The sequence below is a fragment of the Pinus tabuliformis genome, chromosome 5_1, assembly GCF_031772625.1.
Source record: "Pinus tabuliformis cultivar Carrire ecotype Pingquan chromosome 5_1, CPIR1, whole genome shotgun sequence".
In the NCBI taxonomy this organism is placed as follows: Eukaryota; Viridiplantae; Streptophyta; class Pinopsida; order Pinales; family Pinaceae; genus Pinus; species Pinus tabuliformis.
The window spans coordinates 162,795,609-162,820,566 of record NC_142305.1 but is presented as its reverse complement, the minus strand read 5'-3'; the positions used below and the strand labels follow the sequence as shown (position 1 = coordinate 162,820,566).

The 24,958-nt window shown below is 41.9% G+C and overlaps 1 protein-coding gene and 1 pseudogene across 3 annotated transcripts in view; one reads left to right on the top strand and one right to left on the bottom strand.

The window, feature by feature from the left end:
* The window catches only part of LOC149163932 (uncharacterized), a 416,091-nt gene that overhangs the window by 386,047 nt on the left and 5,086 nt on the right, over positions 1-24,958 (bottom strand). The window lies entirely within an intron of this gene.
* On the top strand, positions 23,838-24,829 carry LOC149163933 (uncharacterized; annotated as a pseudogene).

The window sequence follows — 24,958 nt, the reverse complement described above, 5'->3', positions numbered from 1 at the left end:
CATTGCACAAAAATCGGGGCACCCTTGCACAGATATCAAGGCTGAATCATTGACAGAAATCAAAGCACCTTGCACAGATTTTGAGGCTGAGTCATTGCATAGAAATCGAGGCATCACTGCATAGATTTCGAGGGCATTTATTGTTGCCAGTTCAGACCATACAGGCCATGCAAGCCAGACAGGAAATCAGGCACAGATTCAAGTCTGGAACAAAAATCAAGGTGCCGAGGGGCACAATTTTCGAGATAAGTATTGTATTTATTGCTAGAAAAAAGTTTGTTGTAAGCTCATTTTTCTGTGAGCCTATAGTAAATTTTAGTCTCTCTACTTGTTTTCCCTTCGGGGTTTTTCCAAGGGGATTGCCCAAAAATTTATATCTCTTATGTGATTGATTTTTCTAAGTTTCCTCTCAGAATTTGAAGTAAATGGTTCAATGTGATGCCATTTATAAGTTCGGAGTTTGGAGGTTGGAGCACCACAAAAGTACGTTGTGGGCTTGGAACCCAAGGTGTGGGCTTTGCACACAAGCTTGTGGGTGTGAAACCACTAGTGGATTTTGGCATGTGATCATTTGAGGTGATAGAGGACATCGAGAGGAGAAAGAGGCAATGAAAATCACTCAAATCAGAGCTCTAGAAGTGGATATATTAATTTTTTATGTGGTTGGTGGGTTTTGTGGATGACAAGTCATGTAGGCTTGTGTTGTATGACAGTTGTACAAGCCCTCCATGATAGATTGATGAAGCACTTAATGAAGATATAAATTAAGGTTAATGTGAGGTCATTTCACACATCCAAGTGCACTCTCTCTTGAGTAATACATCTTTGAGGCAGCCAAGTTAGAGAAGGAGGCTAGAAGAAGTGGTTTGGGACTGTTTTGCACATGCTTGTTTGTCTCTTACAGGGTCGTGAAGCTACAGGTGGCTGCCGCATTGCTTGAGGGTTGTTTTGGTGGTGTATTGGGTTAGTTTTTTATGGTATCTCTCTCCCTACAGCAGGCCGCATTACTTGGGAGTAGCTACAGCTAGACCGCAGGCCTAGATTGTCTTGTTCAGGGGGGCCAAGAAGTAGCAGGAGGCCGCAGGCCTTGGTTTCCTTGGACAGGAGGTTGTGGGGTTCGGTTTTGAAGGCTAGAAGGAGCCTAGGACAGTAGGGAGTTGGAGTAGCTCTATTTGGAGGGAGGTCGCATGAGTTGAGAAGGCTTGGTATTCTTGGAAAGGGTGTTGTAGCAGCATGCCAGCAAGCCCTAACCAGTGCTCAGACTTGCAGCAGTGAACACCAGCCTTTGGGAATGCAGGTATGTGATGGTTTGATGTATTTGTGTTGAGATTGGATGCTACTGGATGATGTCTAGATTGGACAGTTGTTTGGGCATTTGAGGACTGGTGGAGGGCAGCGAGAAAGCAGAGCCCTAAATGCAAACCTTAGGAAGGACTCTAAGGGCTCCTAGGAGTGGCAGTTTGGAGGAGCTCAAGGTTTGTCCAGCCAGGAGCAGTTGTTGACAGCCTGTGTTCATTGTTGGAGAAGCGACATTCGATGATGATAGTGGCAGCCCTCCTGACCTATGTTAGTCTTCATTGGAGCAGCGAGGGAAGACTATAGTGGGAAGATTCCCAAAAGAGCTGAGAAGCAGCAGTGGGCATAAGTCTTAAAGTGTTGTAGCCTTGAAGGATGAAGGAGCAACTAGTGAGTATGAAGACCCTATGTGTTGATTGTAGATGGACTTATGATCAGCTAGAGGGCAGATTTGGAACCGAGGATCAGTGGCCTAAAGGACTTGGTGCATTGATAGAGGCAGGTGCTGCAGAATAGAAGCAAAAGATCTGCAGTGTACAGGATATGACAAAGCATTTGTGATTGTGTACTACATCAGCTAGACCATCAGCGTATCTTGTATCTTGTATTCTTGTACTGGTGGATATATGAGGGCCATTATCCTTGGTACGGGAGCCCTAGATTGTTGTATTATTCAGTTGGATTAATATAACGAAGTTGGGCTATTGTAAAATTCCGTAAAAAGTCGTGTATATTTTGTGCACTAGTAGATTTATTGTTATATAATATTTCGTTGTGCAAAGTAGTCTTGTTGTGATACTTGGATTGGTAGTCTTTAGCCCTACTCTAGTGGGACCTCCTTCAAAGCCTTAGGGTTATACAAGGGGCACTACTTGGGAAAACTGGATTGGGATAGCATGTTCATTATCCCCTATACCATACTTGGCACTTTACATGACATATTACAAGACCCATATGCCACCTTCATTCTTTAGGTCTAATTTGTCATTAGTTCATTGGAATTTAGCACCCACATGTCCACACTCCTTGAGTAGGGCCAGAAATCTATAGCCCAGGAGGTTGATGTAGCTAAAAGAATTTAAAAGCATAAGATGGCCACAATAAGAAAGAAAAAAAAATCAAAATGCAAAAGATGGCCTAGAAATAAGTTAGCACATGGGCAAAATCCTAGCTTGAGCTCTACCCTCCTCATTAACCATCACTCAGTGCCTCAACACATGATGTGTTGAAGCCTTGAAGGAAGTGTAACTAGGTTCGGTCTTCATAAATGTAAGCTTGATTTTTGTATTTATTCAAGAAAAGAGAAATTATTTTTATGATACTTGTCAATGAGCGTTAAATTATGGTATGTTCTATGCTAAGAGAAATTTACTTCAATTCTTCTTATTAGCCCAATGTCAATTTCCATTAACATGAAAGTAAAACGCTGATAGAACATAAATGAAATCAACAGAAGACAAGCCAAGACAAGAGACACAAGATGTGGCGCTAGCCAGGGACAAACCCCAATGCAGGGAAACCCTTTGATCAATTCTTCTATATTCTTCAATAATTCAGCAAAGAGAGAGAGATAGTACAATATCACAAATCTGTGATTTACAACAGCAGTAATGAAACCCTTGAACAGCAATAGCAAGGGTGATCAATCAGCTCCCAAAATGTCCTCAAGACAACCTAGGAGAACTTGGTCTCCAACAGCAGTAATAGCAACCCAAAACAGTCAATATAAGATGGTCAAAACAGCAGTCAATGCTACAGCATACTGCAGCCAGCCCTAACCAGTCAACGCAGTCACAAATGTGCCCTCCAACAAGTCAACGCAGACTTGTCCAACAATGCGGCTAGCCTAGGAGAGGCTGCCCACACAAATCCGCAGTCAATGCTGCCTATACGCTGGTCAACACAGTCCTTAATCACTTGCTGCACCTTCCTGCATCCTTGCTGCCCTAACTGTGTCCTCTCACAATGATGCCCTAACTGCGTCCTCTTTTCCCACGTGAGAGAGAGTCTTCTTTCTCCTTCGTATACCCAAGAGACAAGGAGAGAGAAGAGATGTGAGGATGAGATGAGTGAGCTAATGCCTCAAGGTCTCTTCTATTTATATGCCACGTAGGGGTTGAGCTGGGGGCGTGCAACACAATTTTACTTGTTGGCCAACTTTGACAAATTGTCAAGAAACACAAATAAATTCAAATCTCCATGAATACATGTCGGAATCGGATGATCGTTAGATCAATCCTACACCTCTCGACGAGAGGAATCCAAGAAAAATATCAGCTGCCATAAATAAGATGACCCACATGGAGTTTGGCCCTAGTTGCCAATTTTAACAATGAGTTTATTGCTCATTGAATTAAGTCAATCACATGTTTAAGTGCTTCTAGGAAGTCAAAAGTCAAATGTATTTATGTAAGACCCTTTGAGGGCATGTTACACTATGTATAAAATAGTATAAAGGTCAAAAAAATACCTCCAAGACAACTGCAACTCCTCCCCATGCAGAAACATCATCCTCAAGAAGCAAAACAAAGAAAATAATGAAAGAAAAGTCAAGTCGGCCTTAGCACAGCTAGTCGGCCTAAAAGGAGGGACAATCCTCTATTTATAGAGGTTGTCCACTCCAATACAACGCACTCAATGAGCTCTGAAATCCGCAATGCAAAGGAGGCAAGAAAGGATCGAAGGAAGACGAAGTAAAGGGTCTACAAGGGCAGCGAAGGAAGAGGCTACAAGACCAAAGGTTAGAGGTCTGTTCTAAGGGTCAAACACAGCCACACATGCGAAGGAAGGAGGCTTCTCTGCAGTCATAACAGCAGCAGTACATCAGTCCCATACTTATCACTCTTTGGGCTAGAAAGTAAGGTCTATAAGGCCTCCCTCTAAGAGCGAAGAAGAGGATGTCACAAATTAAGGAAGAAGGAATAAGGCCGAGGACAAGAGGACTGTTTCTAGGGCTAGAAACAGTCACACATGCGGAAAAGAAGAGGATAAGTCTGCAGCTCGTAAACAGTCCATGACATATCATTGCTTGGTTGAGAAATCAAGTCTACAAGGACTCCCAAAGCCTAGCGAAGGTGGAAGGACCCTAATTCACTAAGGGTACCTTCCACACATAAGAAAACTAGGGCAGCAGAACAGCAGTACAGTCGTACACCCATACATCAAGAAGGATCTCCCTTAAGAAGTCTACTTGAGCAAGGGATAGAAGAGAAACACCTCATCTAGAAGGCTCACTCAAGGAAGGTCTATCTCTACACAAGAATCAAAGAAGGAGGACGAAGTGCCGGAAGCAGGAATCCTATGTGCCGGGGTACAAAGTGCAGAAAGGAGGAGAGGACTTGACTTGTGCTTGGAGGATATTCTAGTCAAGGGTCTAGGGTTTGGCCTTGATCAATAGAAACTTCAATAAGAGAAATTCACTCAACGGTGTTTCTCTCATAATAAGAGAGGTTTTGGCACTGGCTGAGAGCCAACATCTTGTGTTCTTGTTCTTATGTTTTGGTAGCAGTTTGATGAAATACACACACATGCATTAATAAGAAGAGGAAGAAGAAGATTAAGCTAACAAGAAAAAGTAAGAAGACTCCACAAATTGTTATCAAGTAACGAAGAAACACGCTACACTTATTTGCCCTAGATTCTTCAACATGATTCTCCTTCACATTAAAAGAAACCCTTGCTTGTCCCAACCCTGATGAGCGACGAATTGTCTCATCTTAAGAGCTAATATAAATGCTACATCATAAATAGCAAGCCCTGACCCTTGAACTAAAATACAAAGCATTATTAAGAAGAAGTAAAGGCACGGGTGGAAAAATCAAGCCGAGTAGGGTAACTCATGCCTCTACAATTGCTCCCTCCTTCACATTCATACACTCAAGATGTGGACTCCCCATCAACTGGTCCCCTTGACCATGGCACTTAGCCTTGAAAGCCTTTTCCCCTTCATTATCAGACATTAACACTAACAACTATTGATTGAGGGGTTGACCTTGGAACTGTCACTTCCCCAAGTTAGGGAACACCTTTACAAGACTTGGTCTAGTTACATATCGAAAATTGATCCTTGTTTGAAGTATTAATATGCCCTTGACATTCAAGTTTGGCCCACTTAGACGCATATATGATCTTAATCTCTGATGGATGGTTGCTTTCACTTGAGTTCATGTTGTTAATTTGGCAGCTCAGGGACAAATTCCCTCCTTTGGACAGCTTTCCTCGTCCAGAGAAGACCCTCTTTGCCCTTAGAAGAATTTAATTTGGTCAAGGAAAAATATATTTTTAATGTGAAAACCCACATGTGCACAAAAGCTCAGGTCAGCCTAAAGACAAAATTGGGTCTCCAAAGAAGCATATAAATAAAAGACAAGGCAACCTCATTTGGATATCACATCAAGCATCTTCTTCTTCTCTCCCCTTCTTAGATTGGTTTGTACTAGTCTGAAGCAGGGCCAGCCAACCAAGTTCACAAGTGCGAAGGGATAGAGGCAAATCTGAAATTTTCCGTTGACATTTTGCTAGGATGACCGTTGACCAAGTTTGACTTGGTGTTTTGTGTTGATTTGGGTTAGCATTGGATGTGCTCTAGCCACAAAAATTGGTGGAGAGGCTAAAGTACATGAGATCTCCAATACCCAGAAAGGGTTAGGGCAGATTCTAAGCAGTTTGGGAGATATTAGAATAATTAATATTTTAATGGAGTCAAAATAAAATATTAATGTGAGTTAATATAAAACTGTGTTAGAATGGTCCAAAAGTCATGGATCAAGCTAAATCTAATCTTAGCCGTTGATTAGGGACTTAATCTTGGAGGTTGATTTGTCAACGAGAAAAGTATAAGAGGAGGCTTGAAGGTCACCTGCAGAACACACCAAGAGATCAAGATTTCGACTTTCTAGGACTGGGTTTGCTGAGAAAGTTGAGAGAGTGATCAGAGTTGCAGCTGAGGGGTAGTGAATACAGAAGCAGAGAGGGAGAGATAGCACCGGGAGGATCAGCGCAGTAGTCGGAGAGAGGGACGCAGAACCAGCCAAGGGTTCACGCAAAGCCAGCCAGGGCTCACGCACAGGCAGCCAGGAGCTGCGCAGTGCCTCAGAGGACTAGCGTGGGTGACGCAGAGGGCCAGAGGGCTGACGCAATGCCTCCAGAGGTTGACGTTGGGCCAAAGAGAGGTTGATGCAGTCCCTAGAGGCTGACGTTGTGGTTTCATGGGCCAGATTGGAGCTGTTGAGCTGCCGGAGTGGTTATCCGAGGTTTCAACCGGAATATCTGCTTCCGAGTAGAGAGGTACTACTGCCGACATTTTTCTCTATTAATTGAGCCAGATCTGGCACCCAGATTGTATTCTGAAACTGCTTAATAAATCAAACCCTCAGATAGCTGCACCAGTTTTCCCGCATTGGATTTTTCCGGGGACATTAGTCCAAAAACAACGGTGTCACTTGTGTGCTTGTTTCTGTTTCCTTTAGCTGATGATCTGTAATGTGTTGAGCATGTACTTGAATTTATTTCCAGTATTTACATGGTAAATAACTTGTTAATTAAATGAACAAGTAGGTAGGAATAAATCAGTAAAGTGCATGAAGGGTTTCTAACGTGTCAGACTTAGAAATTCCAACATTTTGACTTGCATAATTCCGATTTTTTAAGGCCAAGCTTTTCTATGGAGAAGCCAAAATTTTCTGGAAACTTTTAACAGTTGTTGACCATTGACTTTGACCTCTTAAATTTAAAGTTTGATCGTAGGGTTTTCTCACTCCATTGACTGAGTTTGACTAAGTTGTTGGGGGTTGTATTGACTTGATTTTGACCAGCAAAAGAGGCTGAATTTTCTACTGCCAAGAACAAACTTTTTGGAGGTTCTTTAACTATTGAATGTCAATTAGTTAGGGCATCTTTGTCTACTGTGCATTGTTGTTGACTTTGATCAGATTTGACAGTTTGACCAAATTTTACTTTTGGGCTCATCTCTTAGATTTTGGATATTGGTTTTGTTGGAAAGTCAAAGTTGTCGACCTTTGACTCTTGGTTGATGAATCAGATCATTGCAATCTCTTTGTTGAACATTTTATGACATTCTAATAAGAAGAATAATTTGAAAGGGTTTTCCCCCTTGTTGGGTTTTTCTGTGGTCTTTCACCAAATTTGGTGTCTCTTTTTATTTCTCTTGATTGTCTTCTACTGTACATTGCATTTACTGTTCTATATACAATTGCTATTTATCATTGGAAGGTTAAAATTGATTGTTAATTGAAGAAAAGATTGGGCAAAGTGATCGTAACAACATAGAACAATGGAAAATTAACATATTTTGTCAGGTGGTCCATAGGAGCCCAAGCCTTGAGGGCACCCACTCCACAGGTACCCAAGCCTCTTTAGAGAGAAAAATGGCTTAGTAGATGCAGCGTTGAGAATTCAGCCTCCTGACAACTTAAGCAAATGCTGCATGTCCCAGAGCACCCTCAGGACCCAGGACATTGGTCTACCTTGACCTAGAATAAGGGATTCTTCATGATGATACCATTGGACCCAATGTGGCCCCAGGCTGGCCTTAACACAACCTGATGGGAAGGAATTGATTCAAAGCCCAGATGAGGATGGTCTCCCATTGAGAGACTTGGGATGGCTTGTTGCACTTGGAGAAGCCCTAATGTTGGAGAGAGGAGGCCTTGTTTTGACAGTCAGAGACCCATGGAGATGACATGATGGCACCTTAGTTGGACTTGGGACCCTAGAGGAGGATTTGAGGTGGATTTGAGCAATATTCCTCAAATTTGGGAATGTGTGACAATCCCTCAAGTGAATCTTCATATTAAGCTCTCCTCAATGATTTTATCCCCTCATAAAATGATAGTTGGGACTTTGAAAACTAGGGTTTTTCATCATCCCTTGCTCCATCCTAGGGTTTGATTCTTACATAACTAGATCTCCCTCTAGACTCCATCACCAAAGATCAAGAACTAGCCTTTCCAAATAGGTGATCGCATCATAAAAATCCCTTAAACCTAAATTTTCTTCTCATTAAATTTTCATCCCTTTAAGGCAAGCCACTAAGCTAGGGCTAGGGCAGAATTCAACTAGCGCAAGTGTGTTTGCTTTTGGGAGATTTCTACATGTGGCTTGTAACTCATTACCTCAAAATCATCCCTTTTCCACAGTGAATTCTTCCATTTTAGGTTTGATGTCACAAGCCCTGGGCAATTTTGCCCTAGGGTAAACCCTAATCTAGCCCTAGGGTAAACCCTAATCTAGCCCTAGGCTTCAACTTGGGGCTTTTTGAAGGCTTGTTGTCCCAAATATTTGTCATATTCATCTTGTCAAACCTTTTCTTAGCCTTGTGTAACCTCATAAGCATGTTATCATTCCTTATTCTTTAAACCCTAGGTCACTTGTGCCTTAAATAGGACTTGGGAGGGCACACTTTGCCTTGTCCTTGCTAGTTTGAGCCTTTTCCTTAAGTTGAGTGTCTTTCATTAGCCTATCCTTGTGACCTCCAAGCCTTAGACTTTGAATATCTATTAAGTGACCTACAAAGGGAAGCCTCCTTTGTGATGAAAATCCACTAAAGAGCAGGAGGTGTCGGTTGTGGATAATGTTGTCACTTGGTCTAGTCCTTGTCTTGGGGTGCCTCTCACAAGACTTGCTAGATTTTGAGGCGATATCTTTTGGCATCATTGTCGAGGAGGATTCAAGTCAACCTCGTTATCTGAAGTTTAAGCTTCATTTCCTTGATTGAACTTATCCCATAGAAAAGGATAGATCTACTCATTCGACGACCCCATTGGAAGAATGAAGACGTAGTACTTCATTGAGCTTCAAAGTTTCAATGCTTGTAGAGTGAAGCAAGCATCTTGAATTCATCCCTGTGACTCCCCATTTGGTTGTTATGCAACACTTAAGGCAATGGCTCCTTGGGACCTGCATGAGATGTATCATGCTTTGGCTGTCAACGATATTCCTAAATATCCAACTCGGTATAATAGTAATTATATAATGAATGTTCTGAAATTTGATGGTGATCCTTCTTCAACAATTGATCACATAGAAAAATTCATCGAATATGCTTCAGAGATCAATTTGGTTCATGAGGACGCTCTCATGAAGTTATTCATTAACTCTCTTGGGATTGATCAACGTGAATGGATTAAATATTCTTGTGGACCGGGAAGCATTTCCTCTATAAAGGTATTAATTGAAAAGTTTCTTATGTATTAGGTGCCAATGTTTCAAAGTTATGAAGATGCCCGTCAAAATTTGGCCATAGCCATCCAAAGGTAATTTCCTCTTCATCCCTCTGAAGATGTTGAAGCTGAGGAAGAAGATCATTGTCATCCAAAAGAGAACATCACCCCTAATTATAAAGTAGACCATATTGAAGAAAATCTCGATCATTCCGTTGATGAAAGAAATCACAATTGTGATGAAGAAGAATACCATGAGCAAGAGGAGTCCCTCTGGATCATCAAGATGAATATATTGAAAGTGATCTTGAAGATGATCCAAGAGTGAAGCATGGTGTTAATAAAGAGAATCCTGCTAAAAATAATGTTTTGACAAGAGGAGTTGAGACGAGCTCCACCCTTTTCATGGACATTATATCTGATGATAAACTTTGTGAAGATTTTGAAAAGGGTGATCCCACAAATTCCCTAGAGATTAACATTTGTGATTTTCTGCATATAGAAGAGAGGAAGTGGGACATGAGTAGCCATCATTTTGACAAGGATTTGATTTATGATATTGATGATGATGATGTTAACAATGACCTTGTCTTGCCTTGCATTTGATATAATTGGGAAGATATGATTGTTGATGTATTTGAGCCATCCTTAGACCTTGCTATTGTTATCCCTCAATCATATTCAAGTCACATAAATTTTGAACATGATGAACCTGCGTTCACTGACCCTTTTGAGTTTGAATGTTGTGACAAGCAGTGAGATAGTCAATATATTGTCCTCCAACCATATTTCTCCTCATGCCACTTGCAATGTGTCCCTAGGGGCATCAATGACAGTTGTATGCCAATGATAGTTATAGGTCGAGATTTCCTGAAATTGATCATTGACTACTCCATATTTCGACTGCAAGAAAGTATCAGCAACTATAGGCAAAATGTGGATTCTCCCTTGTCATCTTATGTCCCTTCTCATAGTAGTAAAATTTATCCATGGATATTTTATTTTCCCACCTCCCACCCTTGTGATTCAATATGTGAGTATTATGATGATTGTGATGATTAGCGATAGGGACAAGAGGTGTAATATTGATCTAATAATATATTGGCTATATTGGTTATATGACTATACTTGGTGTATTGTACGCTAGCATAGTTTAGAGTAGATAATTGCGTTTGTGTGTTGTATCATAGATTAGATTGCATTTAGTTACATTTTATTTTTTGTGTGGACTTTATTATCATCGTATAAAACCAAAGTGATAGCCAGCACCTAGTGCACATGCTCTCGAACAAGTCGATTTGAATTCGTAGGTAACAGGTCTACGATCCCAGAGACTGCTAGAGTTCTCATGAACTCCCTGTTTGAGCATACGGATAATGCCTCTACGATGTGCTCATGTCCCCAAGTTGAACCCAGATGTTACCCACCAAAATGGGTAACCCATTGGAGAAAACTTTTCTCCTATATTTAACAATCTAGCAGTACAACTAGCAAGCCAACAACCCCTGACAGCCACTATTTGATGATGATATGCCATGTGCCTCCACTCTCCCCATCTAGCATTTTCACTTGGATGAAGGTGGGTTGCTATTCAAAAGGTAATTTGATAATTTTGCAATCAGGTGCTTATACTTGTTTGTTTTGGGCATTTAGTATGGATAAAGGGGTCATCTGGAAGATTAACTGATCTTGACTGTAAATATGTTCTCTCACCTTACCCAGGAGGGTTAATTGTGAAAATTTCCAGATAGAAATCCAACTGCAATGACTAATATTATTTCTTCTACTTATTAATTCATAAATAAGTTATTCACAGTGTTTCTATGGCAAATATCGAAATAAATTCTATTGCAGCCCTCACAATTAAAATACTGCAAAAAATAAATGCAAGGAAAAATACTAGCAAAAGTACAATCACAATGACACAGTTATTTTTGGACAATTGTCCCCGAAAAAACCCAATGCGGGAAAATTGATACAGCAGATGAGGGTTTCTTTACTAATCTTTAGCAAAAATATCATGTACAAGATACAACTAGTAGAATAGAAGAGAAATCTCTGTGAGAAATTTATTGACAGTTCTCTCACACTTCCCGACAAGATTCTGATCCAGGAGAGGGCATGTTGCCCCCTCTGCTTCTCAATGCGCCAGTTTCTGCGTGAGGACTGCGTAGTACCAACGTCAGCCCCTGTATTGTCCCTCTGCGTCACAGCTTCTACGTTGTCCCTTCTCTGCTATGCGTCTTCTGCTCTTGCACTCTCGGCTGATGCTGCTATCCTCTCTCTCCTCCTCACCTGCAACTCTCCCTCTAAATCGATTTCCTCTTGCCAAACTTCGACCAGTGAAAAAATCAATTTTACTCGGGTAACTGAGTATCTGCCTAGTGTGTTTTCTAAATGCCCATCGAAGTCCTTATAATCCTCCAGTTGAGAACCAATGGCCCAAATTAGATTCTAATCAATGGCTCAAATCATTTGGACTTGATCTTCGTCTTCTTCTAGAAGTTTCACCCACAGTTTAGATTAATACCCTTTAATTATTTTAATTCCCTAAGTTTAGACTTAGGCCTCCATTAAAAATAATTAATTATTTTAATAAAATTGTCTCCGAGTGGAACAAAACAATTTATGGGTATTGAATACATGTGTCCAAGCCTCCCTGTAAATTTTGAGGCTTAGAGCACATCCGATGCTACTAGAAATCAACACTCCCTCTTAGCGAGGAATGTGCTCTAGTAATGCAACCCGTTGAAGCATCACTCTATTTTGTAACAACTCCCTCTACACTGTTGATGTCTGACATCACTGCCCACCAACTACTGCACAAATGTTGCATCCATACTGCTGCTGACTTTACCACTGCCAACACTGCATCTGTACTGCAACTTTCTGCTACTGCAACTGAGAAACCATTTGTTTCTACTACTGAAACGGATTCTCTACCATACCCATATGCTCCCTGAACTGGATGAACTTAGCTCTTCCTAGAGCTTTTGTGAGTACGTCTACTACCTGATTTCCTGTGGAGACATACTACAACTGTACTGCCCCATGTTGAACACAGTCTCTAATAAAATGACATCTGATATCAATGTGTTTCAACCGATCATGAAATATTGGATTCTCAGAGAGTTTAATACAACTCTGATTATCACAGAAAATACTGGTAGCCTCCATCCTTTTCCTGAACAGACTCATAAGCAGTTTTATAAGCCATATAGCTTCCCACGTATCTGTGTTGGTCGCCATATATTCTGCTTCTGCTGAGCTTAGAGCTACCGACTTCTGCTTCATGCTGCACCAAGAGATCATTCTTGATCCAACACTGAAGCAATACCCAGAGGTACTTTTCCAGTCTATTGAACTACTTGCCCAATCTGCATCTGTGAATCCATTCAATCTGACGTCATCTCCTCGGGTGTATTTCAACCCATATCCGACTGTTCCACGCATATATCTAAGAATGTGCCTAGCTGTCGTCCAATGCACCCTTTTTTTATCCACCATGAACTGACTAAGGGTGTTCACAATAAAGCAAATGCTTGGCCTAGTGTTGACCAGATACATGAGCGACCCAATGAATGGTCTATACAAGGTGGGGTCCACCTCCTTGTCTCTTAATGCATCTATTTTCTTCCAGTTGGTGATCATGGGCGTAGCCATGGGCCGACAATCCTGCATGCTGAATCTCTTCAGAATCTCTGTAAGAGAATCTCTGTAGCATATCTTCCTTGTCCAAGGAAGATCTCCCCATCCTTCTGCCATACTTCCAACCCTAGAAAATAATGCATCAACCCCATATCCTTCATGTCGAATTATGCTTCAAGGTTCTTTTTGCAGTCCTTTATGAGCTTAGATGACCCTATAAGTGGCTCATTCTCCACCATTAAATAGTAGAGATTGGGATCAGCATAACTCTTGACGAATCCCAACTTCTGCAAGTAACTATCAATCCGACCATACCATGCTCTGAGTGCCTACTTGAGCCCATACAAAGCTTTCTTTAACCTACATACATGAGTTCCCTTCTCATGAGTTTCGAAGCCTTTGGGTTGTTCTATATACACCTCTTCTTCTATCACCCTGTTCAAGAATGTTGTCGTGACATCCATCTGGTGAATCCCCCATCCCATCTGAGCTGTTAGGGATATAAAGGATCTAATAGAGGTATATTTGGCTACCCGGGCGAAGGCCTCTTTATAATCTATTCCTTCTTTTTGTGCTTACCCCTTTGCTATGAACCTAGCCTTGTACTTCTCTATACTACCATCTACAGCTTACTTGATCTTGTAGATCCATCTTGATCCTACAACTGATCTATCCTCTAGCCTAGGTACCACTTCCCAAACATCATTCGTCATGATAGAACTATACTATTCTACCATGGCATCCACCCATACTTGGTGTTGTATGGCTTCCTAAAAGCTAGAGGGTTCTTCGACCTGTGCTACCAAGGCGGTACCTCTCAGGCTGTCTACATTGCCTTTTCTCGGTTCTAGGAGCTCCGACAAACTCTTCTTCGTCCCTCAATGTTTGTCGTACCTCTCTGCTAGTTCTGCCACTGGTGGTGGGAGGCTTGATCAAATCCCCCGCCTGTTCTTGTCGTTCCACCTGTTGAGAACTACTTGGATTTCCTTCTTCTGAGGAAACACTGGTATTGGTCACTGTGCTAGTTCCAGGTGTCTATCCTCCTACTTGTCCTCCTTGTTGCCCCTGCTACTGTTGGACTAAAGGAATATCTACTGACTGATCTTTTGTTGGCATCTCTCGGGATTTCCTGAAAGCTCTATCCTCCATGAACTTCACATCCCGTCTTACTACAATCTTCCTGCTGCTAGGAATGTAGATTCTATATGCCTTCGAGGTCTCGCTATATCCTACGAGGTACCCCTTTTCTGCAATTTGATCCAATTTACTACGCTTCTCATCTGGAATGTGACAATATGCCACACTTCTGAATATTCTGAGATGACTGACTTCCGACTTCTTCCCTGTGAAAACACCTTCGAGTGTTTTCTTCCCCAAAGCTCTATGAGGAGTTCTATTCTGGATATACACCATTGTGTTGCAAGATTTTGCCCATAAGAATCTAGGCAAATCCTGATCATACAACATAGCCTTTGCCACCCCAACAATAGTTCTATTCTTACGCTCTACTACTCCATTCTGCTCCGGATTATATGGAGTTGTCCATTCTCTTTTGATGCCGTCTTTTGCACAGAAACCTGTGAAGTCTTTGTCCGTATATTCTCCACCATTATCTGAACACAATACCTTTATCTTTTTCCCTGTCATGTTCTCAATGAGAGCCTTAAACTCTTTGAACCGATCAAAGACTTCATCCTTGGTCTTTACGAAATAGATCCATGTTTTGTTAGAGTGATCATTAATAAAGGTGACGAAGTATTCGCCACCACTAAGAGCTCTTGTGGACATTGGACCATAGATATCTGAGTGTATCAATCCCAATACACACTTTGCTCTGTTTTTACTCCTAGAAAAAGCTGCTTTAACGTACTTCCCTAGCATGCATTCTCTGCATATATCATCATGCTCAGTACTAAGAACTGGAACTCCTGTAACAGTTTCTCTGCGCATCCTTAGTGCTCCATGTTGTAAGTGTCTAATTCACCTATGCCATAGCTCATTTTATTCCTTTTCACCATTAAGATTGTTGCCTATTAGTGCCATTGGAGACTCGGGTTGCAACTCATACAATATGTTGCTTCGAGTTCCAATTTGTCTCTTCTTCTTCCAGCTTGGATATTTGACATATACCTTCTTTCCAATGAAATATACATCGTAGCCCTTGTCCTGTAACTGGGACACTGAAATCGGATTCATTCCTAACCAGGCACATGCAAAACATTAGTGGCTCGGATGCTAGTTCTTGCTTCCGTCTGAAATGCTATGGTGCCTCTCCCTACTAGAGTACACTTCATTCTGTTTCCCATAGTAATCTGGAAATCCATTTGCTCTTCTTGATAGCTCGAGAAATATTCTCGTACTCCAGTCATATGGGCTGAAGCCCCACTATCAATGTACCAAACATCTGTTGATGTTGAACTTGCCAAGCATGCGAATTCTTCTTTTAATCTAGAAGATAATCCAGAAACATCTTGATTTTCCATCCTTCTTTGTGCTATTTTCCAATCTGACGCTTTTCTGCCCTAGCAACTACTGCAAAATATCTACGTCCCAGCTGAAGATCTGCTTTGCAAGGAAAAATACGTTGTTCCCTTCTCCCTCTAGTAAGCTTCGATCTGGAGATCGAATCTCTCTGTCGACTCACTTAGAGAAATCGATTTCTCCTCAAAACTTCATCCTCCATGGCCTTCGAACTGCGCTGCTCTTGGGTTTCGAATTGTTGTCTCTACAGTAATTTCGAAATCCTTTTCCTCTTTGCTTCTGACTTCTACTTACGATCTGCGCTCTGATACCATGTGAAAATTTCTAGATAGAAATCCAACTACAATGATTGATATTATTTTTTCTACTTATTAATTCATAAATAACTTATTCACAGTGTTTCTACAGGAAATATCAAAATAAATTCTACTGCAGCCTTCACAATTAAAATACTGCGGAAAATAAATGCAAGGAAAATACTAGCACAAGTACAATCACAATGACAGTTATTTTTAGACAATTGTTCCCAAAAAAACCCAATGCGGAAAAACCAGTGCAGCAGATGAGGGTTTCTTTATTAATCTTCGGCAAAAATCTCATGAACAAGATACAACTAGCAGAATAGAAGAGAAATCTCTATGAGAAATTTACTGACAGTTCTCTCACACTTCCTGGCGATATTCTGATCCAGGAGAGGACCTGTTGCCCCCTCTGCTTCTCACTATGTCAGCTTCTATGTGAGGACTGCACAGTCCCAGCATCAACCTCTGTGTTGTCCCTCTGCGTCACAGCTTCTGCGTTGTCCCTTCTCTGCTCTGCGTCTTTTGCTCTTGCACTCTCAACTGATGCTGCTACCCTCTCTCTCCTCCTCACCTGCAACTCTCCCTCTGAATCGATTTCCTCTTGTCGAACTTCGACTAGTGAGAAAGTTTATTTTACTCGAGTAACTGAGTATCTGCGTGGTGTGTTTTCCAAATGCCCATCGAAGTCCTTATAATCCTCCAGTTGAGAACCAACAGCCCATATTAGATTCTAATCAATGGCTCAGATCATTTGGACTCAATCTCCATCTTCTTCTAGAAATTTCACCCACAGTTTAGATTAATACCCTTTAATTATTTTAATTCCCTAAGTTTAGACTTAGGCCTCCATTAAAAATAATTAATTATTTTAATAAAACTGTCTCCAGGTGGAATTTCCCAAAATGATTTCTAGGTATTGTGGAACACGTGTCCAAGCCTCCCTGCAAATTTTGAGGCTTAAAGCACATCCGATGCTACCAGAAATCAACATTAATCTTTAGCCCTAGTACAGTGGGACCTCCTTCAAGGCCTTAGGGTTATAAGAGGGGCACTACTTGGAAAACCCGGATTGGGTTAGCGTGTTCATTATCCCCTATACCATACTTGGCACTTTCCATGACACTTACAAGCCCCATATGTTGCTTCCATTCTTCGAGTCTAATTTGCCATTGGTTCATTGGGATTTGGCACCCACATGTCCACAATCCTTGAGTACAGCCGGAAAATTATTGCCCTAGAGGTTGATGCAGCTAAAAGAATTAAAAAGCATAAGATGGCCACAATAAAACAAAAAGAAGAAATCAAAATGCAAAAGATGGTTGGGACATTAGTTAGCACATGGACAAAAGCCTAGCATGAGCTCTTCCCTCCTCATTAACAATCACCGGTTTACTGAGCACATGATGCTCCTTTACGTCAAAAGGAACCCTTGCATTTACCAACATTGATGAGCAATGAACTGCCTCATCTTAAGGGGTAATATAAATACTACATCATAAAGAGCAAGCTCTAACCCTTGAGCTATGCACCATAATACAAAGCATTATCAAGAAGAAGTAAAAGGTACAATAGCGGGGTGGAAAAAGCAGGCCAAGCAAGGTAACTCATGCCTCCACAATTGCTCCCTCCTTTACATGTTGAGAAATCTAGGGCATAGAAAATAGGAGATTTCTCTTCTAATAATAACTGCTTGTGAATGCTTTTTACTTCTTTAACTTAGGATATTTTCTTTACTTAGATTATTATAGTGTTCTTCTTCATCAAATAGCTACCAATGCATAAACAATAAAGAGACAAGAGACACAGAATGTAGGCGATCAGCCAAGGCCAAAACCTCTCCAACTTGAGAGGAAAACCCAAACGAATTCTTCTTCTTATAGAGACTTCAATTGACAAATACCAAGACCAAGACCCTTGACCTATTTACCTCTCCAAGACTAAGTCACAAGACTCCCTTTTTTAGTTTCTTCTTCCTTGAGATAATGATAGTCAAACTTCTTCCTCCTCCCACTTCTCTTGGCTAACCTTCAGATTTCGCTCCTTGGCTCAGATCTGCACTTTTCGATCCTTCTTTAGAAGCCCTAGATTCGGTCCTTGAGAAACTTTGACCTTCAACCTTCTTCGCTTGAGATGGAGACTATCCTTCCTCAACTCGGCTTGAGGATTTACTTGATTCCTTCCCAAATCCACCTTCTTAAGATAATTGTAATACCTCGGCCCTTTTCTACAATAGACAGTTTTGAAATCTCACACGTGTGGAAGAGTTTAGCCCTAAAAATAGATCCAAATGAACTCAGTTATCTTCCTCCTCCTTCGCTTGATGATAAGACTTCACCTTTTGTGATCTTCGCACCTTTTCTCATTTAGATTGCCTTGACCGAAATTGTATCTCTATAATGAAGGCCATATTGATTTCTAGTAGCATCGGATGTGCTCGAAGCCTCAAAATTTGCAAGGAGGCTAGGACACATGTATTCCAAAATACCCAGAAATCGTTTTGGGAAATTCCACCCGAAAACAGTTTTATTAAAATAATTAATTATTTTTAATGGATGCCTAATTCTAAACTTAGGAAATTAAAATAATTAAAGGGTATTAATTAAACTAGGTGTGAAACTTCTAGAAGAAGACAAGGATCAAGTAAAAATGATCTGAGCCATTGATTAGAATCTAATCTAGGTCGTTGACTACTCAATGGGAAGATTATAAGGACTTTGATGGGCATTTGGAAGAACATTGAGTGAGAGATCAAAGATCGATTTTCTCAAGAGAGCAGCACAGCAATTGTCGGAGAGGTCATCGAGGAGATTTCTTGCAGTGAGGAGCAAGGATAGTTTTCTGGTTGGAGAGTTTCCTAATCTGGGGATACATTGCAGAGAAGGCAGAGAGAGATCCAAAAGAGGAAGTGCAGAGCCACGTTGGGCAGCGTAAACCCACGTTGAGGCAACGCATAGGCCTTGACAAGATTCGTGGATTTGCTAAGGAGCAAATCAGATCCAGTGTCAGGATCCGGGGTATGAGACCAAAGGGCCAGAGGATAGAGCATCCAGCCAGCAGATCGATCAGCTAGAAGGAGTGAGGCAATCCCCAGAAGGTGTGACACAAAGCAGCATGGTGATTACGCAGAGGTTGTGCAGAGGCAGCTTGGGGCTAGCCATTCAGTGGTTGGATCAGGGCCGAATCTCTAGTGATAGTGTGAGGTACTTCTCACTAATTCTCTACTAGTCAGATTCTCTGTATCGGATAGCCAGTAAGGCATCCAATGATTGTAGTCAGAAACCACTACATAATAATACAAACCCTCACCTGTTGCACCGGATTTCCCGCATTGGGTTTTTTCGGGGACATTTGTCCAAAAACAACGGTGTCACTTGTGTGTGTGTTATTTCTTCTTGCTCAGTTCTTGCTTCCGCATATAATTTAATTAGTGAAGGCTGCAGTCGTATTTACTTCGATATTTACAGTGTAACACAGTAAATAACTTGCATGAATTAACAAGTAGGAGTAGTATCAGTTTGTTGCAGTAGGGGATTTGGGTCTCTAAATTTTCATATGGTATCAAAGGGCAGGTGAAGCAAGAGAGCAGACCGGAAGAGCCCAGCATTGAAGAGGAGGGAGATTGAAGTGTTGCGTAGGTAGCAAATCGAATCCCTAGAGGGATTGCGCAGTCCAAGCCAGGAGGGCAAGATTCTCGAGGCAAATCTCTCTCTGAGTGAGTTAACGGAGAGGTAAGATTTCCAGTTCGTGATTTGCCAGTGGCAAAGGGAGCAGCATAGCAGCAGATTCAACATTGAACAATTCAGGTGGGACTTAGTTTTCTGCAGCACTTGCTGGGGCAGGAAAACCTTAGAAGAGGAAGAAGAACCATTTGAGAGAATTTCTTCCTCAGTGAATTCTGAGCCAAGGAATTCTATTTCTCAGTTGTTGAGCAGCAGTAGCAGGAGCAGATCTACTAACTCCAGCAGGGAGTGCATAGGCCAGCCTAGCAGCTACGCAGAGGATAGAGGGAGCAATTCGACCTTTTGTTGGCAGAAATGGCAGCTAATGGGCTAAGAGATCAAGATCGGTTGGAAGGAGCATCCAACTATGTGATCTAGAAGGCTAGGATCTCCTACCTTCTAGATGAGCATGATCTCAAAACCTATGTCGATAGTGTGGTAGTTGAACCTGCCGATGCAGATCTGCTCAAGAAGTACAAGGTTAAGATGGCGAAGGCCAAGCGGTTGATCCTCGACGAAGTGAGGGATCACGTTGTATGTCACATTGCTGGCAAAGGGACGGCCAAAGAGATGTGGGATGCCTTGGCTACGTTGTATCAAGGATCTTCCGAGCAGCGGAAGATGTACTTGGAGGAGAAAATGAGATCCGCGAGGATGCAAAAGGGGGAACGCATTGATCCGTTCCTATCAAAGCTTCAGGAAGTCCGAGATCAGTTGGCAGCTATAGGATCAGTGCCTCAGCCTACAGAGATGGTGAGGTTGGCCTTGAATTCAGTCTCAGAAGAATGACAAGTATTTGTCCAAAGTATCCTAGGCAGAGAGAAATTGTCGAATTGGAAGGGATGTGGGTCACTCTTCAACAGGAAGAGAGGAGGCAAGACTTAATCAAGTGCAAACTTGATGGCAACAACAGCAATGGGACGAAGCCCGAGGAGGAGGAGAATGCAGCCCTTGCATCAAAGGGGGTAGCAGGAGCAGCGGAGGCGGAAGAAGGATGTCTCGAAGATCAAATGTTTCCGGTGTGGTGAATTTGGTCACTATACTACACAGGGTCCTCTCAAGAAGAAGGACAAGGACAAGAAACATGATCCGCAAGCTGCAAACGCAAAGATCGAGGAGGAGGAGTTTGCCATGATTGCCCAGATACCTCCAAGGGAGAGGTAGGGTGATCTAGTATTGTACTTCGAAAGAATTGCAGACGAGCAGGGTCCATTGAGGAGTCCACCTCATGGATCAATACCTTGTTACGGGAGCCCATATCAGAAGTAGCAGGATGGACCAGTGTCAGTTGATGCAGAGGAGGAGTCCACCTCATGGATCAATACCTTGTTACGGGAGCCCATATCAGAAGTAGCAGGATGGACCAGTGTCAGTTGATGCAGAGGAATGCCGGAGTGATAGTTGCAGTGACTAGGAGCACCAGCGACTGAGCAGCACAGAGCAGAGTTGGTAGCAGTGCAGAGTCAGCAGCAACGTAGAGACTTCATAGGGTCAGCACAAAGACTAGTAGCAGTCAAAACTCCAGCAACAGATGCATCACGTTGAACACCTTTGGTTCAATATTTTGGATGTTTTTCTATTGCAACAGCAGCAGAGTTGCAGTGCAGATGCAGTTGGTAGCAGCATGCAGAGTCAGCAGCAGCACAGATGCAGCATTTGCGCAGTAGTTGGTGGGCAGTGATGTCAGACATCAACAGCGCAGAGGGAGATGTCACAGAGTTAGGGTGACACTTCAGCAGGTTGCATTACTAGAGCACATTCCTCGCTAAGAGGGAGTGTTTATTTCTGGTAGCATCGGATGTGCTCTAAGACTCAAAATTTGCAGGGAGGCTATGACACATGTATTCCAGAATACCCAGAAATCGTTTTGGGAAATTCCACCCAAAGACAGCTTTATTAAAATAATTAATTATTTTTAATAGATGCCTAAGTCTAAACTTAAGAAATTAAAATAATTAAAGGGTATTAATTAAACTGGGTGTGAAACTTCTAAAAGAAGACAAGGATCAAGTCAAAATGATCTAAGCCATTGATTAGAATCTAATCTGGGTCATTGATTACTCAACGAGAAGATTATAAGGACTTCGATGGGCATTTGTAAGAACATTAGTGAGAGATTGGAGATCGATTTTCTCAAGAGAGCAACACATTAGTTACCGTACAGATCATCAAGGAGATTTCTTGCAGTGAGGGGTAAGGATAGTTTTCCGATTGGAGAGTTTCCTGATCCAGGGATACATTGGAGAGGAGGCAGAGAGAGATCCAGAAGAAGCAGCGCAGAGCCACGCTGGGCAACGTAAACCCACGTTGAGGCAGCACAGAGACCTTGAGGAAATCCGTGGATTTGTTGAGGAGCAGATCAGATCCAATGTCAAGATGCGGGGTGTGAGACCGAAGGGCTAGAGGATAGAGCATCCAGCCAGCAGATCGATTAGCCAGAAGGAGTGACGCAGTACCCTGAAGGTGTGACACAGAGCAACGCAGTGATTGCGTAGAGGTTGCGCAGAGGCAGCTTGAGGCTAGCCATTTTGTTAAACACACACATGGCAACAACAAAATATGAATGATAAACAAGAGAGTACATTTATTATTAACAAATGATATACATTTATAGTACATGGTGTGACCCTTGGATTCATATTCCAAGTGGTCTCTTGGACTCCTTTTGGTTGTTCAGCTTCCACACCAACCCGTAGAGGATTAGGTGTCCAACATTCCCCCCCTTAATCTGAAGGGTTATGTATGAGTCCAAGAAGAGGGCTGTAATACAAAACGTGCAAAAATGCATGGCAGCACTAGGCTGAATGTGCTCTCTGAAATGTTGGTATAAAGGGCGATGGTTTAAGGATGACCACCAACACTAGAACGCTTAGTGCAGTTCCCGGAACTCTTCCAAGTTTGGCATGAAGCTCAGGTCTTCTACTAGAGGAAGTGCTCCTAATGTTTTGAAGACGGAAACCTTCAACCATGAAAGGGAGGTCTCACCCCGCATAAAAGGGAGAACCTCAACCTCAAAAGGGAAGTCTCAACCTGTGATGGTTTAAGGATGACCAACAACTCTGGAATGCTTAATGCAATTCCTGGAACTCTTCCAAAACTGGCAAGAAGTTGAAGTCTTCTACTAGAGGAAGTGTCCCCAATTCTTTGAAGAGGTATCACCGACTGAAGGCATGCTCAGGGGCATCTTTATCTCTGGCTACAACTCTGAATCTGGTATGGCAGGGTGTGGCTCAGGCTCGCTTGATGTGGCTTTGAAGCTTGTAGATGACCATCATTTCACCCCCTGTCAGATACAAGTTAAGATGATGGAGAAAACTCAACTGCAAGACTATTCAATACTCTAGAACAAGTTCTGACATGTGACTGGAATATCTTCTTAGTTGTTGATGCCCATTGCCAAGAAGCGATCCATCCAAGATGAATCTTTGTTCTTGCAGGAGGTTTGTTTCTGAAGCATCTGTTTAAAGAATGACTGGTTTTATGACAGTGATTACATGGATGAAGATCAAAACAATGATCTTTCATATGGCCAACTGGGTCACAATGTTGGCATTTCACAATCTATTGTTGTTGCTATTGCTGTGGAGGAGGGGCAGAATATGGACTAGCTGAAAGTGAACTATCATGAAGTAATCCAGAACTCTGAAACTGGATGGGCTTTGAGTAATCTGGAATATGAAAGGACACGTCCTTGTCATATCCAAGACCAGTTTTGTGCTTGTTGTGGACAAGCTCTTCCCAAGGTCTGATGACCGACTTGGGAAGTGTAGACTAAATTTCTGCATCTGCATGTACAACTGCTGCTTTATTGGGCATTGGATCTAAATCAATTGTAACATTATTGTCTTGCTGTTTATGGGAGTCTGTTTCATTGTTCTGAACAGAAACAGGTTCAGAATGATGACCTTCACCGTGTCTTCAACAATAGACAACATTAATGTGCTCAATAGCTCTAAAAAATTATTGGTTATGGCCATTATCTCAGCAAAAATGAAGACCTCAAAGGATTTCAACTAGAAATAAATCCCAAGAGATAGAAGTGGAGCTGGGCCCAAAATAGTCAAAAAAATCTGATATATTTCTGCAATTGTCTCCAAAATAACGTTGTAATTTGACTTTATATGTTTCAATGATTTAAATAGCAGCATCATATATGTGAGCCAACATACCCATACCAAATTACAGTCTTCATAGAAAGATACCAATGAACCATGCACAATCTTTCACAGTACATTGTGAGCTTTAAGGTTCCCCATCAAATGCATGAATGCTGGGCTGAATCGAAAGCAAAGCAAGGCATTTGTGGTGTACCCAAAAGTTTCAGCAGCTCTCTGGAGGATGTTGAAGTTGCTCGCCAGGGTTCTGTTTATGACATGCACCCTTCTTCAGCTTCAGTTGAAGGAAGAAAATGCAAGATGCAGGAACCTGCAAAAGGATCAATGCGAATTCCTAGTGCTGCCAGCATGTCGTTTCCGAGGTTGTTCTTGGTCATAAGAAAGTCTCTGCCTCCGGCTTATATGAATACATTGGAACACCTCTATGCTCAGTACAAGGTAGGAAAAATTGGCAAAGAAACCATCATAAGGAATGTCAGAATGATTGTTGGAGATAAGTTGTTGATTGCAGCTATCCAAAGCATTCGAGGCCAGACTAAATGTACACAAATGCTAAACAGAGTGGAGCATGATCCACATTCAATCCTGGATTCTGACAGGCTAAATCTAGATAATGAGTCTACTACATCCACAAATAAGAAAGATCATATGGAGGTGTTTAATGGAGTAGATAGTGTTCCCCATTCTTTGCTGGCATCCTACACAAGGACAATAAATGCATTTCATCAATGAATCAGACCCTTGCAATTAGGCAACAATCCACATCTAGCAAATGTGCCGCAACAATCATACTTCATGGTTTTAGCCATAGTAGAACACATAATAATGGTCCATCGTACGGTGTTGGTGTTTATCTTGCTCCAGAAGATCGCTCCTACCTCAGTGCTTCATTTTCGGATATTGACAAAAATGGTGAACAACGCATATACAGCAGCAGAAATGACCCCTCACCCGCCAAATTTAGCGGTATAAAGGACTGTGCATGGGATTATACTCAGAAATTGAGTTGCAAAGTTTGTCAAAATCCACAGGTCAATCCAGACCCGCACCCAGTTAATTGGGAATGTGAAGAGATACGCGGCAATTAAGGTGCCCGGAATTCTCAACGGTGTTTGCGTTTGCGTTCCCCAATGGACATGACAAAGATGGAGATGCTGGTTATTTTGAAAAACAATGCACAGTGGCACCTTCGAGTAATGGCAAGCAGTCTATTCAAC